Here is a 19,608-nt window from a genome sequence, read left to right as displayed (position 1 = left end):
CAAAGCCCCCCTAAATATCTTATGACCTTGCTCATCAGCCCCAAAGGAAAGGGGCTGGTCCTTCATGCTTAGAACAGGCAAGAGTGTCTTTCTCCACTATAAGAACACATGTTAATGCCACCAGCTTTCTGAATAACCCAGTCACTGGCCACCTGGAAATAAGCTGTGTCTCTGGCATGAAACAGAGTCCAAGAACTCTGTGATAGGGACAAAAACTGACCAGCTGATACAAAACCTGGTTGGAGTTTTCTTCAATTGTTCAATCTCTGCAGGTCAGCTAGAAGTAAAGGCTGCCTGTGCCTATCTTATATCCTTCCCCTTAGCTGACTCATATGTGTCTGTGTGTGTGTGTGTGTGTGTGTGTGTGTGTGTGTGTGTGTGTGTGTGTGTTTACACACGCCATGTGGAAACAGGAGATCAACCCCAGGTTCCATTCCACAGACACCATCTATCCTGTTTTCTGAGACCTGGCCCCTCTCCCTGCCATGAACTCATTGATTTAGCTGGGCTGGCTGGCTAGTGAGCCCCAGGGATCCACTTGTCTCCATCCCCTCAGTGCTGGGATTACAAGTGTGTACCCCAGCTCCTCATGCCCTCAGTCTGACCCTGGCCTTGCTTTCTCCAGACCTCATGGTTCATATAGGGTATTAGCTCTCATTTGAGGAGAGCACATCTCACTCTTCTCATGAACAAGAGAGCTGTAGATCCTCCCTTGGTCTGGCCACAAGAGTCATCATTAAAGTGTGGGGGGCACAGGGAGTCCAGCAAGAAGCTGTCCACAGGCCATCAGAGATTATTGTCTTTTTACTGTGTATTTCTGGATAATGGAAACTACATGGTACCAGCCATTATGATCCCAAAGCAATCTCTGCACAAAGAATACACACTTCTCAGAAGACGGCCTATGGAGCCTGCCATTCCTCCAGTCATCAATGGGCTGAGAGTACCAGGGACTGAGTGGTCTCCTCTGCTACTCTTGGCCTGTTGAGTGTCTTGGGGAATTTAGGTTCTACAATCTACTCTACCTAACTCCTGGCTCATCTCTTAGGGGCTGTTCACCTTCACAGAGTGAGACATTAGCCCACCAATCAATCTCCAAGACTAGTGTGTAAAACACAAATGTGTTTCAGCTGCCAAGAAACTCTGGGCATGTACCAAGTGATAAGGAACACTAGAAATACCTCTGGCTATAAAAACATTCATAGTTAAGGTTTCAGCCACTAGCAGAGGTGGTGAGATGTCAAGGGAAACAGGATTGAATATCACACATAGGAACTATTTCTTCCCCCTGAACTTCCTCTGAGTTAATGCAGCCAAAAGCTGCCATCATCTCCAAACATTACCCAGGGATACTGTGTGTTTTGATTTGCAATGCCTGGTCAGTCTTCCTCCACTCCCCCTCCCCCCCTCCCGCAAAAGAAACACATGGCACAGCCTCTGACTCAGTTTGCTTGACTGTCCCTAGGTAGGAAGCATTGGACCGGGACAAAATGTCCCAAACACACTCAGCTCTCAGCAAGAGTCAGCTCCAGGCTTGGTCCTGTTATGGTCTTGGTGCTGTCCACTGGTACACAGTAAGTCCCAGGTGGATGTCCTGTGCAGTATCGGGAGAAAAAGGGACAGACAGGTCCAAGGTCTGTCACAAGCAGTCACATGGAGTTGCCATTGGTGAAATGGGAGATAAAAGCAAGGATCAGCCACACACGAGAGCCAAGAGACACAGGTAAGAATGAACACAGGTAAACAGAAAAGCGAGTTGAAGCAGCCAGAGGAGTTTGGGCCAGTCCTTTGGTACCACATATCTGGTCTTACTAACTTAAACGAAGCCTAGCTTTTCTGTCCCATAGGGATGGAGAAGAATCACTTCCTGATACCAGACAGCACCCACATCTCAGCATCCTCAGCCTCTGGCCCTTGGGAAGCAAGGTAAACATTCCCCCTCCAGCCTGGAGATCTTTCAGAATATCTCATTTTCAGAGAACAATATGATGGAACAATGTGGAGAGGAAAGAAGCCTACATGACATTTAGAAAACAGTGGGCATCCTGGTGCACATAAAAATGAGTTCTCATAGCACAATCTTCCTGAGGCTAAAACATAGCCCAGCAAAAGATACCCACATCCAGACCCTTGGCATTTACCTGTTGCCTTACCTGGTAGAGGGTCTCTGTTGGTGGCACTGAGTTAAGGGTGTAGTTACAGGAAGATTTCCAGAGATCTTCAGGAACTACATGCCACCATGCCTTCACAAGACAGAGACAGAGAGATCATATATGTAACAGGAGAAGGAGCAGAGATGGGAGTGCTGGGGACACATGCTAAGGAGTGCCAGCAGTCACTAGAAACCAGAAGAGACCAGGAGCAGATTCTCCCCAAGAGCACAGGAGGAGGGGCACAGCCCCACTGACACCTCAGTTTCAGGCTTCTGGCTTCCAGAATGCAAGAGAATAAAAGTCTATTGCTTCAAGTCAGCAGGGCTGTGAAATTTTGTTACAGCAGCTGAGGAAATGAACACATCCACAGAATAAAATAATGAAATATAGAATTGAAAGTCAGAGTCATAGCACAGGTGAACAGGCTGATACTCAGCTCAGAGGCCTTGCTGGCCTTGTTAAGCGATGTTTGAGCCTTACTTTGCTGGGATGAAGAAGCTAAAACTGCAACTGTATACACACATATACATACATTCATACACACACACACACACACACACACACACACACACACACACACACGGATATACAGCTTCACCTTCAAAATCATAGAGGACCTGGCATACAAACAAAAAATAGGAAGAAACTTGGTGGCTAAAGAGATGGCTCTTGCAGAGGACCTGAGTTCAGTTCCCAGCATCTCCATCTGCCTATAACTCCAGCTCCAGGAGACCTGATGCTCTCTTTTGACCTCCCCAGGCAACTTCGCTCACATGCATGGGGGGGGTGCGTGTGCACACGCTCATACACACACTATGCACACACACTCACACACTCACACACACATAAATGCACAATTTAAAAAAAAAGCAAATCTGTTTTTAAATATGAGGACACTTGTCTGTCTGGATGGAATTCTACATTGAGAGGGTGGGGGTACTAGAAGCAGGATGTCCTTAAATTACCCATTGCCCTGATCTTCCCTCCATACTGTTAGGTTCAAATTTACAGTACTGAGAATTTGAGGAAATCTTCAGCCCAGAAATTACTACTCACTACGAGAATAGTATCTCAAGCATATAAAACAATATCAAAATAACATTAAGTAATGCATCAAGGTAGAGCCCCAAAACACAAATGCAAACTTCAGACTTACAAAGCACACAAGGGACCATCCTGAGCATGAGTCAAAGGCAACAAGAATTGTCCCCAAGAGATCCAGACACGGGACATTAAATTCCTTCATCAGATAGAGAGTTCAAATCAATGGTTCTCAGCCTGTGGGTCGATGCCCTTTAGGGGTTAATTGAACCTTCTTTCACAGGGGCTACCTAAGGCCATCAGAAAATGCAGATGCTTGCATTGCCATTCGAAACAGTAGCAAAATTACAGTTAGGAAGTAGCAACAAAAATAATGTTAGGGTTGGAGGTCACCACAGCATGAGGAACTGTATTAAGGGTGTCAGCATTAGGAAGGCTGAGAGCCACTGTTTTAAATGGCCAAACAAATTCGAGATAAAATCAAGCACAACAGAGACAAGAGATTGCCATCGGATATCAAAGAATATCTGGCAGATTTGAGAGCTACTCACACATAACCTCTGGAGGCTGAGAAAAAAGACATTTAAATAAAAATCGAATCGTCTGAAGTTGGGTGCCAATTAGACAGAGCCAGAGAGAAAATTAATGAACCAGAAGATTATTTTCAAGTTGCTTTACAGAGGCAGGGGCGGGAAATGTGATAGAATTCAGACTGAAAACCCCTGTGCAGACGAGCGATGTATGAAATGAGGTAGGTGAGAATGGAGGGGAATCCCTGTCCAAAGACATAAACTGCTGAAGGTAGTGGTGGTGCAGGCCTGTGAACCCAGCCCTCGGGAGCCTGAGGCCCGAGGATCTCGAGTTCAATGCTAGCCTCAGCTGCATAGTGAGACCTTATGAAAGAGAAGGGCAAATAAAGGAGGAGAAGGCAGAGAAGGAGAGGGGAGGGGGTGAAGGGGAGGTAAAGGGATAGAATGGAAGGAAAGAGAGCAGAGAAAGGATGAGAGGAGGGGGGGAACAGGAAGAGAAAGGGAGGCAGGGAAGGAGAAGGGAGGGGAGGCTGCACATTCTTCAGACCCGAGCAGCTATGCCCCAGATAGAATAAATAAAATTAGATCCACTCTGACACATGTTACAAGAAAACTACAGGGCCTGCAGGACAAATAGATTAAAGCCATGCACTTGCAAAAGGCAGGTTACCTATGGAGAAATGACCCCAAGGTCACCAGGGCCAACAGTGATGACAGCAAGCCGAAGACAGAAAGAAGCCTGTCGTGCCCACAATGTTGAGAGAAAATAACTCAGAAATCAGAGTCCAGCTATTCTTGTTCAGTGACTATGACCAAAATTAAACCAGAATGGTCGACGGTCCAGCTGTGTGTCTATCCCAAGGCTGCGGCTGGCCTCCATCGGGCCTGGCTCCAGCCATCTGTGATGGTTGCAGCACTGGCTGGCCTGACCACTATAAACCCAATTCTTCAATTTTGAGTGTTCTCCGGCAGACAGAGGGGTGTGCCCTAGTACAGAGGGGAGAGAGTTCTGGTCCCGCTAACGTCCAATCCTGATTTTCTCCTTCACGTCTCACCGTCCCAGTACTTCATCAGGACCTTTCCTCCGTGCTCATGAGGGTGTGACCCAGCCTCTAGAATCCCAGGGCACCTGCCAGCCCTGACTCCTTGCCTGCCTCCATCCACTCCTTGGGCTGGTCACATCCACCCCCACCCCCACCCCCACCTCTACCCAAGCAAGCAAGTGCATCACAAAAGGCAAGGATCTGGCTGAAGACCTGCTTCTGGCTCCTTGGTAGGTTTCTGGCTCTACTGCACACATCAAAGGGATACCCCATATATTTCGCCTGGCCCAAAGCCAGGAGCTCTCCCTGCTGCCTGGAGTCCTGTAGTCTCCAAGGTTTCTTACAGGGCTGATGTCACTCAGAGATTTCCAGGGATCCTTCTGAGAAGACTTCTGACTTTGTGTAGCCCCAAGGAGCACTTCCTCCCACAAAGCCACCTGAAATTCTTTAATTCTCCCCCTAAGAAGCGGCTGTCTGCCCTGTACCACGTCCCTTCTGTTGTCCCTTAGACCATCAGAGATAGAGAGGTACAGGCTCCCCCCCCCCCCGCTTCTCTTTCCTCTTGTCCTCAAGCCAGCCTTCTCTCTCCAAGTATTGAGCTGTGTCCTTACCATGGTTGCTAATAATGACTTCAGAAGATCAAAGGCAAGAATTCAAGGTTCCGGAAATCCCAGGTTGCCTACGGATCCCTGCTTGGTGGCTCAGCAGCCATCTTGGCTTTGGCTTTGTTCCCCCAGGAGCCCATTGGGGTGATCTTCACTTTAGTGGCTCAGGCCCTGGGCACATTCCATTGCTTCACAAGGGTTAAAAGAAAGGCTGGGCACATACATGCCTTGAGGAAGACAGTGATACAAAAGATGGGAGGAAAAGGGTATCCTTTTCCAGTCAAAGCCTAGAGCTGTGTCTGCTTTGTCTTGCTCCTGCCTTACATCTTCAGCAAGATGTGTGGGAGCTGAATGGATTCAAAAGAAAGACATAGTCACAGACTGCACTAAAACCTGGGGTGGGCAACTCACCAGGTCTGAATGTCCCTTCTATGGGAGGTGGGGGGAGAGAGGAGGTGGAAGAAACCCCAGTGCCCCCTTGGGACTGTGATGAGGGATGTCCTTCTGTGTAGATGTTTCTCTTTTTTAATGACCTATGGTTTGCCTACAGACAGATCATTTTCTCAATTAAGGCTCCCTCTTTCTTTCTTTTTTTTGGGGGGGGGGTGAGACAGGGTTTCTCTGTGGCTTTGGAGGCTGCCCTGGAACTAGCTCTTGTAGACTAGACACCCAAACTCACAGCAACCCGCCTCCCGAGTACTGGGACTAAAGGCGTGCACCACCACCACCCGGCATATGTTTCTCTTATTGGTAGATGAATAAAACACTGATTGGTCAGTAGCCAGGCAGGAAGTATAGACGGGGCTACCAGATGAAGAGAATTCTGGGGAGAAGAGGAGAGAGAGAAGCGGCCAGGGAGAAGTCATCTGCCAAAGGAGTAACATGCAAGATTATGAGTAAGCCACAGCCTCATGGCAATACATAGTTTAATAGAAATGGGTTGATAATTAAGAGAAAGCTAGCCAGTAAGAAGCCTAAGCCATTTGTCAAACAGTTTATCTTTAATGTAAGTCTCTGTGTGTTTATTTGGGTCTAAATGGCTGTGGGTCCAGGAGGAACAGAAACTCCATCTACAGGACAGTATTTTCAGAGTGGTTACAGCATCACTTTAGCAATCTCCAATCTCCCCTGCCTTAAACACTGCCACCTTCAAGCTTTCTAATAAGGCTTACTGCCTGGAGGGTTGCCTCTGGCCACAGGGAAGCTCTCCTCAATTCCTTTTTGCCTATCAGTTCCCATGCAGGGCTGAGTGTCACTCCCAAACCATCCATATCTCTAGGCCAATGGTGGTGAGGGGGTCCCTCTAGTCTGTGAAGCCTGTAGCCACTCTCGTTTTCTTTGGAAAGAGCTTTGGGGAGTTTCTCTGGCTGAAAGCTTTGCCCATACTAAAGTGGCTATCTGGGTGAAGTTTGGAAACACAGGAGAAGCAAAGAAAACCTAATTTTAGGAACTACATCAGACAACTGACCACACTGGGCCAATTAAAAGCTCCTGTGAAAGTGATCACCTAACCATGTCCAAAAAATAGGTCAATTGGAAAGCCACACCTAACGGAAAAGGAAAGTCACCTTCTGCACCCTACTCCTTGAGGCTTCCAACATTAAGGAGGCTGACCCCAAGAAGGAAACCAGTGGTCATTTAATCCTTTTTTCAAAGAGAAAACCAATGGGGGTGTCACGTGCCTGATGTTCCCCAACGTGTGCATTTTTCTTATTTTTCTGCAATACCCATCACTATTTGGCTAAATCTAGACCTTTGCCCTTGCCCTGGAGTGTTGCCACCAATAAAAAAGAGTAGGCTCAGTATGGTAGCACATGCCTGTAATCCAGTCACATGGGAAGTAGAAAGGGGAGGATCAAGAGTTCAAGGCCAGCGTCAGCCACATAGACTTTGAAGTCAGCCCGGGTTATATGAGATCCTGTCTCCAAAAAAGTGGTCTGGGAAGATAACAAAGTCAACACAGGGCTTGTCACATAAGCACAAGGAACAGAACTGAATCTCCATAACCAATGTAAAAACCCCACATATGGTGCTGTGTGCTTCGAATCTCAGCGTTGGGAGGCACAGACAGGTGCATCCCCGGGGTTCACTGACAGTCTAGCCTACTATATGATCTGCGATCTTCAGATTACTCAGAGTCTCTATCTCAAAAATCAAGGTGGATGGGACCTGAAGAACAACATACACATGCACATACACCTGTACACACACACACACACACACACACACACACACACACACACACAAACACACAAACACACACACACAACACACACACTCACACACACACACACAAACACACACACACACAAACACACACTCACACACACACACAAACACACACACAAACACACACACACACAAACACACACACTCACATACAAACACACACTCACACACAAACACACACACACAAACACACACACACTCACACAAACACACACACACTCACACACAAACACACACACACTCACACACAAACACACACACTCACACACACTCACACACACACTCACACACAAACACACACACTCACACACACAAACACACACACTCACACACAAACACACACACTCACACACAAACACACACACACTCACACACAAACACACACACAAACACACACACAAACACACACACAAACACACACACAAACACACACACACAAACACACACACAAACACACACACACAAACATACACACACACAAACACACACAAACACACACACAAACACACACACACACAAACACACACACAAACACACACACACAAACACACACACACAAACACACACACAAACACACACACACAAACACACACACACACACAAACATACACACACACAAACACACACAAACACACACACAAACACACACAAACACACACAAACACACACACAAACACACACACAAACACACACACACAAACATACACACACAAACACACACACACACAAACACACACACACAAACACACACACACACACACAAACACACACACAAACACACACACACAAACATACACACACACAAACACACACAAACACACACACAAACACACACACAAACACACACACAAACATACACACACAAACACACACACACAAACACACACACACACAAACAAACACACACACACAAACACACACACACAAACACACACACACAAACACACACACACACAAACATACACACACACAAACACACAAACACACACACAAACACACACACAAACACACACACACAAACATACACACACACAAACATACACACACACAAACACACACACACAAACACACACACACACAAACATACACACACACAAACACACACACAAACACACACACACACTTCCACACCCAAATTGAGAGCAGGCATGGATGTTAGAAGTTTGGCTGGGATCTTGATTACAGGCCTAATGACCCTCCTCGGCCCCATGTTCTGTGAGGAAACATGACTCATCCTGATCTGGCCAGGGTTGGAAGTAATCATCTCTCCTCTGATTTCCAGATGGCTGTGTCCATATCATGACCAGAGGACAGCATTCCACAACAGTGCCAGCAGCTCACCACAGTAAATCTTGGCCTGGAATGTCAATCACAGGGTTTCCAACCAGAAAAATAGCCAGGCAGGAGGATGGACCATGACATCCCAACTTAGGGTTGTCCTGACTAGATTTTTGTCAACTTGGCACAAGCTAACGTCATTTGAGAAGAGGAAGTCTCAATTGAGAAAATCCCTCCACCAGATTAGATTGGCCTGTAGACAGGCCTATCCAGCATCGTCTTGATTGGTGATTGCCAAGAGATAGCCCAGTCCTCTATGGGCAGTGTTACCCCCTAGGCAGGTAGTCCTGGATGTTATAAGAAAGCTAGCTGGACTAAACAGGAGGAACAAGTTAGTAAGCAGGGTTCTTCCATGGCTTCTACTTCAGTTCCTGCCTCCAGGTTTCTGCCTTGAGTTCCTCTCCTGATGTCCCTTCACGGTGGACTGGACTGTGCAAGCTAAATGAAGCCTTCCCACCCTAAGCTGCTTTTGGTCATGGAGCTTTATCCCAGTGATAAAAACCCTGACCAAGACAGGGGTCTACAAGGAAACCTTAGTCCATGCTGTCATTTCTGCAGATGGAAAGACAGGAGAGGTGTTCTGTTTGGGGCATCTTCGTCTGTTTGGCTTCTGCAAAAGCACTCAGTGTGCTCCACTCATAACAGAAACCCTGAATGTTGCTTCCTTAATGGCGTAGCACGAAAAAATAAAAGATCCAGAGACTGATGTTGGGGTTCAAGCTTCAAGCTGAAGATTAGAGAAGCAAAGCAGCTGGCCACTAGCTCTCACCACTGCCTCAGGCTGAATGGGCTGATCCTGCTGCCTCTCCTCAGCATGGCTGGAGAATCCTGAGACTGAATGTCTTCCCATCCTCAATGTGGCTGGAGAACGAATGCCCGATACTGAGACCTTGCTCCTGTCTTATATACCCCTAATGCTGGGATTAAAGGCATGTGATCCCAGGTGCTGAGGTCATCTTTGTGTGAGCTGTTTCACTTTAGGAATGGATCCATCTTGTGTAGATCTGGGTGGCCTTGGACTCACAGAGATCCATCTACCTCTTAATCCTGAGTCCTAGGATTAAAGGTGTGTGCCACCACCTCCTAGCTTCTGGCCACTAGAATTAAAGATGTGTGCCTGATTTCTATGGCTTGAGGCTGACTTTGCTTTCTGAATCCTCAGGCAAGCTTTAACAAATCATAATATATTGCCACATAATGCCTCATGTGCAAAGTTGGAGACTGCCTCCTGATTCATGCAACTACACATTCTCCATGTAGTTCTAAAGATGGGTTCAGGGTCAGCCTTTAAGAAAAACAAAACAACAAACAAACAAACAAATAATCTGCCAGTTCCCTCTCCCCTACCCTCATGCTCCGAATTAGCTTAGGAGATGCTGGCTCTTCCCATTCTCCAGAGACCATGCATTTTTCTCTTAGAGTCCTTCTTGTTTTCTAATTCCTTTGGTGAAGAGGATTATAGGCTGGTAATCCTTAGAATCTATGTCTAAAATTCATATATGAGTGAGTACATACCGTGTTTGTCTTTTTGTGACTGGGTTACCTCACTTAGGATGGTTTCTTCTAGTTCCATCCATTTGCCTGCAAATTTCAAGATTCCATTGCTTTTTTCTGCTGAGTAGTACTCCATTGTGTAAATGGACCACATTTTCTCTATCCATTCTTCAGTTGAGAGGCATCTAGGTTGCTTCCAGGTTCTGGCTATTACAAACAACGCTGCTATGAACATGGCTGAACATATGTCCTTGTATGAACGTGCATTATTTGGGTATATGCCCAAGAGAGGAATTGCTGGATCTTGAGGTAGACTGATTCCCATTTTCCTGGAGAAGAGGAAGGGAGAGGAGGAAATGGAGGAGCAGAAAGGTTGAGTTCAGGGAAGAATAGAGGAGAGCAAGATGAGAGATATCATAACAGAGGGAGCCATTATAGGTCCGAGGAGAGTTCTGGCACTAGGGAGATTTCCAGCGATCTATAAGGATGACACCAACTGACAATCTAGGCAATGGTGGAGAGGCTATCTTAAATGCCCTTCCCCTATAATGAGACTGATGACTGCTTTTTATGCCATCCTAGAGCCCTCATCCAGTAGCTGATGGAAGCAGAGGCAGACACACACAGCTATACACTGAACTAAGCTCTGGAACCCAGTTGCAGAGAGGGAGGAATGAAGAACAAAGGGGTGGGGACCAGGCTGGTGAAACCCACAGAAACAGCTGGCCTAAACAAGGGGGAGCACATGGACCCCAGACTGCTGTCTGGGAGGCCATCAAGGGACTGATCCAAACCCCTGAAAATGGATGTCAATTAGGAGGCCTTGGCACCCTATGGGTCCTCTGGTAGTGGATCAGTATTTTTCCCTGGTGTAAGAAAGGACATTGAGAGCCCATCTCACGTGAAGGGATGCTCTCTAGGCCTGAACACATGGAAGAGGGCCTAGGCCCGGCCCAGGATGATGTTGTGGAATTTGAGGAGCCCCCATAGAGGGCCCTACCCTCCATGGGGAGCAGAGGGGGGAGGGGGCTGATGGGGATTGGGAGGAGGGAGAAGGGATTGACATGTGAAATTATAATTTTGTAAAAACTAAATAAAAAAAACAAACATGATAACACAGTCTAAAGCTGACCAGACCCTGGCCATATACCAGCCAGATGGACAGTTGTGGCTTGTGCATTGGAGTGTCTATGTGGTGTGGGGGAGGGGGTGAGGAGTCCTTATCTGACAGTGCTCATAAGGAACCTTGTGGTGGCTTCTGGGCTGCAACAGGATCCATGCAGAGCAGCAGCAATGGCTCAAGTGCTGAAGCCCTGTCACCTCCCGGTCCTCTCCTCTGGCTTCCCTTCCCCCTTGAGCCAGGCCTGGGTTCCTGCAACATCAGCAGAACACGCTGGACAGGATGACTTTGGTCTAACCGATCAAGCTCTATAAACCACAGAAATGTGTTGTGCCCCAAATATGCACAGCAAATTAACTCAAGTGACATGGAGACAGCCTCTGGTACAGGACACCAAGCCCCGAGCAAGCTGTGGTCACCCCGCAATGAATGCCAGACCAAAGGTGAATGGAGAGTCTTGCCACCAGACACAGACCCACACACCAAGTGGGAGACGTGCATGCCACAGGTTTCACAGGCTCTGAAGAGGACAAAAGGAATTACTGGGCTGAGGAGATGGCTCAGTCAGCAAAGTGCTTGCATTGTAAGCACAGGGTCCTGATTTTGATCCCCAGAAGCTGTGTTTCCGGTCTTATCAAAGGTGTGAAGGGACCTTCAGTGGCTTTAATGCTTTTGTGTACCTTTGGTCCCTCATCTCACTCCTGATGCTTAGCCCATGGAGGTGCTAGGTTTTTCCGTTTGTTTGTTTGTTTGTTTTGACAGTTATTTCTAACTCCCAACATAGTGTTTTTCTTTTCCTGTTTCCTCTGTCATAGCTTCAAACAGTAGGTGAGAGTTTGGCTTGTCTAGACAGGTGTCACGGCATGTGCTTATAATCCCAACACTAGGTAGACAGATATAGTCACATCCGTGGGACTCACTGGCCAGCCAGCATAGCCTACTTGGTGGGCCCTAGGCCAGTGAAAGGCCCTGTCTCAAAAACAAGGTGGTTGGTCCCTGAGGAATGACAGTTTAGGCTGGCCTCTGGCCTCTACATACACACATATACATGTGTGTGCGCAAGCATACTGGCACACATGAGTGCATACACACACACACACACACACACACACACACACACACACACACACACACACGAAGGTGAAGAGCCCTCAGAAAAAACAAAACAAATAAACAAACAAACAAACAAAAAAACACCCAAACACTGCATCAGAAGCAAATCTGGTCACACACTCTGCAGGCCTGTGAGGAGACAGACAAGAAGCAAATTGCTCAGCCACACCAAAGTCAGAAACATACTTGCTGGGGTCTCTGCTGTCTGAACCATCAGACTTCCCCAAGCATCTTTGCTACAATGTTGAAGGGAAACCAGGAAGCAGAGTGGTGCTGGGTGGTGTGATGACCGCCAATGCCCAGTGGAATGAAGCCTTCTGCTCCGACCTGGAGGAGGCCAGGAGCTCTCATCTACCACACCTGTCCAGACAAGCCAACCTGTCACCTACTGTTTGAAGCTATGACAGAGGAAACAGGAAAAGAAAAACACAATGTTGGGAGTTAGAAATAACTGTCAAAACAAACAAACGGAAAAACCTAGCACCTTCATGGGCTAGGCATCAGGAGTGAGATGAGGGACCAAAGGTACACAAAAGCATCAAGGTTGGCTAGCATGTAGAAAGAATATAGACTTCTTTTTCATTTAGTCCCAGTTTAGTTGTTGTTGGCTGTATAAACTTTATAAACTCAAAGGCCCTAGAGCAGACACTAGCAAACAGCCCTCCTGGGGCCAAATCTGGCCCACCACTTCCTTTTGTAAATGAAGTTTTATTGACACACAGCCATACCCATTCAAATACATTTTGTCCATGCTGCCTCTGTACTACAGTGGTAAAGCTGAATAGTTGTGACCAAGACCATGTAGTCTGTACAACTAAAATACTGTCTGGTTCTTCGTAGAAAATCACTTTGCTGACTCTTGCTGTCTTAGTTAGGGTTACTGTTGCTGTGGTGAAACACTATGACCAAAAGCAGCCTGGGGAGAAAGGGGTTTGTTTGACTTATATATCCTTAATCACAGTTCATTGAGGGAAGCCAAGGCATGAACTGTGTGTCAGGGTTGTATGTGTGGTGATATATTATTTATGACTTCTTAAAGCTTGCCTGAGGATTCAGAAAGCAAAGTCAGCCTCAAGCCATAGAAGCCAGGCACACACTTTAATGCCAGCAGCCAGAAGCTAGGAGGTAATGGTACAATATCTGTCTCTGGGTCTTTATTTTTTGTGTTACATATATGGGCCTCACTCATGCTCAGTTTACCTTTGCTGCCAGGAAACTACCCCTATCTCCAAAATCCTTGGCATACACACACACACACACACACACACACACACACACACACACACACACCAGATTATGAACCCTTATTGCTTCTTCTCAAGATCCAACTTCTTCCCCTAAGTCTGAATGAGATACTTATATGATGTAAACAATTAACCAGTGTCACCATCAGGAACATGTCTTTTTGAGGTTACAGTTCCAGGCTTTAAGCATGGCTCTGAAGATTTCCTTCCCAAATGGTGTGAGTGTAAACCTGCAGGCCACCCTGAGTGTTTCCTTTGCCTGTGGGAATTTGTCTGTTTTTTCTCTCTTTAATTATGGAAAACAGTCTTCATGAAACAGAAGGACGGTGGCCAGGAAAATGGCATAGTTGAGAAATCATGGCGTCTCATTTCCTTAAAATGATTTATGTTTACCGCCAGCCAGACCAGCATCCACCAGCCAGAGCAATACCTCACCCTGTGGATACTGCAGGTCTTGGCACCATGGAGAGCACACAGGGAACGCCTCAAGAATCCATGGGGCTGACAGCTGCTGTTCCCTGGGGAACAGCCATGACTAACCCAGCTGCCAAGCTAGGGAGTCTGCAAGTCATTTGAATATACAGATCTCTTTTATGATCCTAACAGACCACAAATGGCTAACTGGAGTCAAGTCAGGGTTTCTCTTTTTCCCTTCCACTTCCTAATTTAGTGAGCTTCTTTGACTACAGGCTAATGATTCCTCCTTGTGTTCTTTTAGGGAGAGAGTCCTCCCTAGAGAGGACTAGCCATTGTTATTCTATCTTGCAGCACTCTCTTGACATAGAATAGGTGGGGAGTTTGGGTGGTTTTTTAATCTCTCTCTCTCTCTCTCTCTCTCTCTCTCTGTGTGTGTGTGTGTGTGTGTGTGTGTGTGTGTGTGTGTGTGTGTGTGTGTTTCACAAAAGAGACTGAGGATTTCATGGCCTAATTTAGGTCAGGGTGCTTGAAAAGGAAGGAGGATAAAGCCACAGGGGACCCAGGCACTTTAGAAATCCAATCGGCCTTACCCCAGCAACCTCAGAGAAGCAGGACAACTCTCGCAGCCCTCCTGGGTGGAAGTCACCTTTCTAAACAGACTATTCCACAGACCGATGGAGGAGTGGGAGTTTCTCAATCTCTGGGTAAACCGGAATACTGCCTAGGGCAGACAGAGATGTTCAGCGCTTCTATTCCCCCCCACAGAGCTCACCGTGCCCCTCTCTGAAAAGCCAGAAGTCCACACAAACCTACACAAAGGTGTCCTCCATGTATTAACTTTATTTCACCTTTGCAATGACCCCGTGTAAAGGTGTCTGGCATCCCCCACCCTGCAGATGAGGAGGCTGAGGCACGGAAAGGCTAGGGAATCTTGCCTGAGGATAAGATTTTATATAACTTATAAAAGCGAAGGTGGGACTCAAACCTCGGCAGTCCAGTTCTGAGCCCTCACCGTCCACAGGCTGCCTCTCTGTGCATCCTGTCTTCGAAATGAGCAGGACATCTTCCCAAGAGTGATCCTGAGAGCACAGAGCCTTCCGTCTGGGTGGACCAGGAAAGCCTGAGCCCAATTGCTAGGTTTTGTACCTAGAGCAATATATTCCAGGGGTGGAGGAAGGGTCTGCCATCCCAAATCGTGGGACCACCCACGGAGGTGTCTGCTTGACTCAGCCCCAGACTCCTAAGACAATGGTCTTCCCAACATCTTCCTGCCACTCAAAACAAAATATACAATTAATTATACTTCAAACTCAGTCCTTTCCTCAATAGGAATGAACTCACAAACAAATAAGACGAAGAGACACAAGCTTACAAGTTCTGATGTAACAAGCTTACAAGTTCTGATGTAACACCTTACGTATTGTTTGTGGGCTCTCTCGCTGACCATTCACACCAAGCCATTTACTGGTACCTGATGTGACCAAATGTACATCTTAGCAAGATGGCTGGCATGGGCTGTGACTTCAGTGATGCCAACTTTTCCCTTCTTAAAACACCAGACTGACCTATGGGCAAAGGCTGCCTGAGAGATCCCCCAACAGAGTCAAGGGCTGGAGAAGGTGTGGCATGGGTATCTAAGCGAATCCAGCAGTGTCTTGAGGCATGGCTTCTGTGGCACTCAGGGGCAGAGGCAAGGGACAGAAAGTCCAGGACTGACAGTTGTCCCCAAAGGTGGGCACACACAGCACTCTACCCTGTCCCTCCTGTCACAGTTTCCCTCCAACAACTGGCCAGAGAAAGCAGACATAAAAAGACAAACAGGGACCCTCACTTGACATGCCCCAGAGGTAGCTTCAAGTCTCAGAGTCAAGCCTAAAAAGTTTATCATCTAAAGTGACAAATATCGGCGATCACATCTCAGGTTAGTCGCACTCAGAATAGCATGGAGAAAGAGAACACACACACACACACACACACACACACACACACACACACACACACACACACAGACCTCCACTACCAGAAGACTCTGCTTCCCACTCTGGCCTACCTGCTTCCATTAGCTGGCATTGTTGGCCAAAGACACGGGAGAAGGTAACCCGGCCTGTGGGGGAACTGGATGCTGCCAGCACCGACTCCATGACGGCAGTAGGTCCTTGCTGTTAGTCGTGTGGCTGTGGTGGGATGCTTGGTGTCCCACCAGTTGGCTTTCTCAATATCCCAAGAACAGTAGTAGATTTGGGGCCACTTGTCCCCTTCAAAATAAAATAATGTCTCTGCCTCCAAAGTTTACAAGGCGCCTTGCCCTCGGCACTCTGCTCTGCTCTGTTCCTTGCAGTTTTTTGTTTTTTGTTTTTTGTTTCAAACCCCGGTCAGGTGAGGTGAGCAATGACACCCTGGAGGTCTGCAAACCTGGGGCGCTACAAGACTTAGCTGTAGAGCCCAGTCCGAGCTGCCCCAACAGGAGTTGCTTCCTCTCTCCAGGAAGAGAGCCTAGATGTGGATGGGCCTCTCCTGTAACTCGGGAAGAGACAATTGCTGCTCAGCCCTGGGCCACACGGGCTAGAGAGGGCTCCAGCCCTGCTGCGTCTCAATACCGGCTACAGGCAAAGCGCTGCTCAGGCTCCCTGGGGAGCTGGCCTCACAGGCAGCAGTCCTGGGCTCCTGGGTTCTGGCCGGATCTCTGTGGCTCCAGGGTCTTCTGGGTCCCAGAGGCCGCTGCAGCCTAGGAAGACAGCGAGAGGTGTGCGCTGCAGCTCGAGCGGGCGCTCTGCAGCTGGGGAGCCACTGTCGTCGCTGGCTCATCCTTCACTCCCCCAGATGCCTTTGCTTTCCAGTTCCCCGCAGCCTGGCCTGGCAGTGGGAATCCGCGGAATGACACATTCTGACAGAGCTCCTGCTGCGACCTACTGCAGCGGGTGTCCCTAGCCCGCTTTGCTGTCTGCTTTCGGTGATGCAAAAGGGGCTGTTACTTGGAGAGCTCCTGGATGTGGAGGGGAAGTGCTAACTCAGCCCAGCAGGCTCCAGGGCTGGAGTAACCTCTTCTTGTCCGCAGCCAAGGAAGCGCCAGACCCGGGACACCGGACTGCTGCCAATGGAATTTATAGATCCAGGGGAGGAGAGCTGAGAGTGTCATCCATTCCCAGTGAGCCCCGAAGGGACAGAACAGAAAGAGGGCCGCATCTCAGTCACCCTAAATTCACCCTGGGCTAGGAGCTGAATGTTCAACCCCACTATTTCAAACAGATGGTCAGTTTGTCGGGGGGCGGGGCAGATACCTTCCACAGGGTCATAACCACTGCCTGGGTGGGCACTGGATCTTGAAGTTGCCACCCCATTGGTCGATGACAAAAAAAAAAAAAAATGCTTTTAAAGACACTGCCCCATCTCACTCCAGCTCAGTCCTGGCGGTGCTTTCTCTGGGGATTCAACTCCAACACTGCTGGGACTGGCGCTGGCGACAACCTGGTTCGCAGAGCCAGGAGCATCTGGAGCAGAGAGAAGGTGCTCCAATCAGGTGACCCTACTCCGCCCGTCGCGCTCCGCGGCCACAAGTCATCTAAGCACTACTGTCTGGTTTCCCCCAGAGACGTTTTTTTACCCTCTTCAGGACTGAGGGTGCAGTCCTTTTGGACACTCCGGGTCTCGACAGGAAGGAGCCTTTTCCATGCCAGCCCTTGGTTGGCAAAGGTGACATAGATCGTGTTCAGGGTCACCTAGGAGCCAGAGGAAGTAGCCCCAGAAGTCGTAAGAAAAGAGAAAGATGCCATGTGACAGGGTTCAAGCAGAGGAGTTGTTGTTATTATTATTATTATTATTATTATTATTATTGTTGTTGTTATTATTGTTATTATTATTATTGAAAAGGATCCTGAAAGTGGGAAAGGGAAAGGGGAGACTGGCCTCCTCCGGAAACAAGAACAGCAGGAGAGAGAAGAGAGGAAAGAAGGGGAGAGGGAGAGAGAAAGAGAAGGATGGGAGGTGGGCAGGGCCCTTTTCGAAGGGACCGCAGTGACTATGTACACAGATGGTGCTCTTGGTGGCTGCAGCTGTCAGAACTCCAAGGACAGGCCAGTACAGATGCCTGAATACTAACATGTGGCGTGAGCCAGGACAGGGTGGGTCAGGACAGCGTGGTCCGCAGAACTTCCCTATCTGGGCATGGGATTTCATTACCCAAAGATAGATACAGATTCTATTTCATTAAATGCTTCCAAGTACTGCAGAGTGTCTGTGCTGGTTCATATTGTATATCCTGTACATCATGGTGCTAATGTAACTAGTATGTAACTAGTATTGGTTATTACATGTGAAATTAATATTACCACACTTGCATGTCTTTGGCAGTAATTGCTCTTGGAGAGAGGAGAGAGAGAGAGAGAGAGAGAGAGAGAGAGAGAGAGAGAGAGAGAGAGAGAGAGCTAGGAAATCTTACAGGTGTCTTCCACTTGAATTCATTGTTTTGCTCTGCCCTTACTTAGTCACTAACACACACACCCCACTCGTACTTCCTGGAAAGTGTGTTAGCCCCTATAGTTCCCCTCTCAGGAAAGTTCCTGTTCAAGCCCTTGCTCATTCTTCTGGTCCTGTTCTGTTTCCTGGTTTTCTTCCTGGTTTACAAGAGTTCCCTTGTGACCAATACACATTAAACACCTGTTTATCCCTAGGCTTTGCCAGCGTCTTCTTGCTGAAGGTCATCCCTGTAGTTTTTGCCCCTGGTATCTTTCTTTAACTAGAAACAAGTGTGGTCAGACCCACTGAGTTTTGGACTGACAGTCTGATCTGCTAATCTTGCCAAAGACGTTCTCCCTTATGCCTGGGTCAAAAGTTAGCCTCTAATGCAGTTTTACCTCTCGGGCTATGATGGTTAATTTTAGTTATCACCTCAACACAATCTAGAAACACCTTGGATGAGAGTCTCACTGAGGGACTGTCTATGTAGGGTTGGCCTTGTGGGTACGTGTATGGGGAATTATCTTGATTATATTAACTGAGGTGGGAAGACCCCGCCCACTGTGGGTGGCATCATTCCCTAGACAGAAGAGCCCACACTGTATAGGAGTACAGAAAGGATGCCGTCTAGATAGTTCAGCTGGTAAGGGCATTTGCCTCAAAGCCTAACAACCTGAGTTCAATTCCTAGGAAATACATGGTGGAAGGAGAAAACCAAGTCCCACGAGTGGCCCTCTGATCACATGCATGCATTGGCATGTCCACATGCACACATACAGAAACAAATAAATGGAAAAGGGGATCTGGGTGTAGGCATGAAAACATTGAC

The sequence above is a fragment of the Cricetulus griseus genome, chromosome 2, assembly GCF_003668045.3.
Source record: "Cricetulus griseus strain 17A/GY chromosome 2, alternate assembly CriGri-PICRH-1.0, whole genome shotgun sequence".
In the NCBI taxonomy this organism is placed as follows: Eukaryota; Metazoa; Chordata; class Mammalia; order Rodentia; family Cricetidae; genus Cricetulus; species Cricetulus griseus.
The sequence above is the reverse complement of the archived record's forward strand: the minus strand, read 5'-3'. Positions refer to the sequence as shown.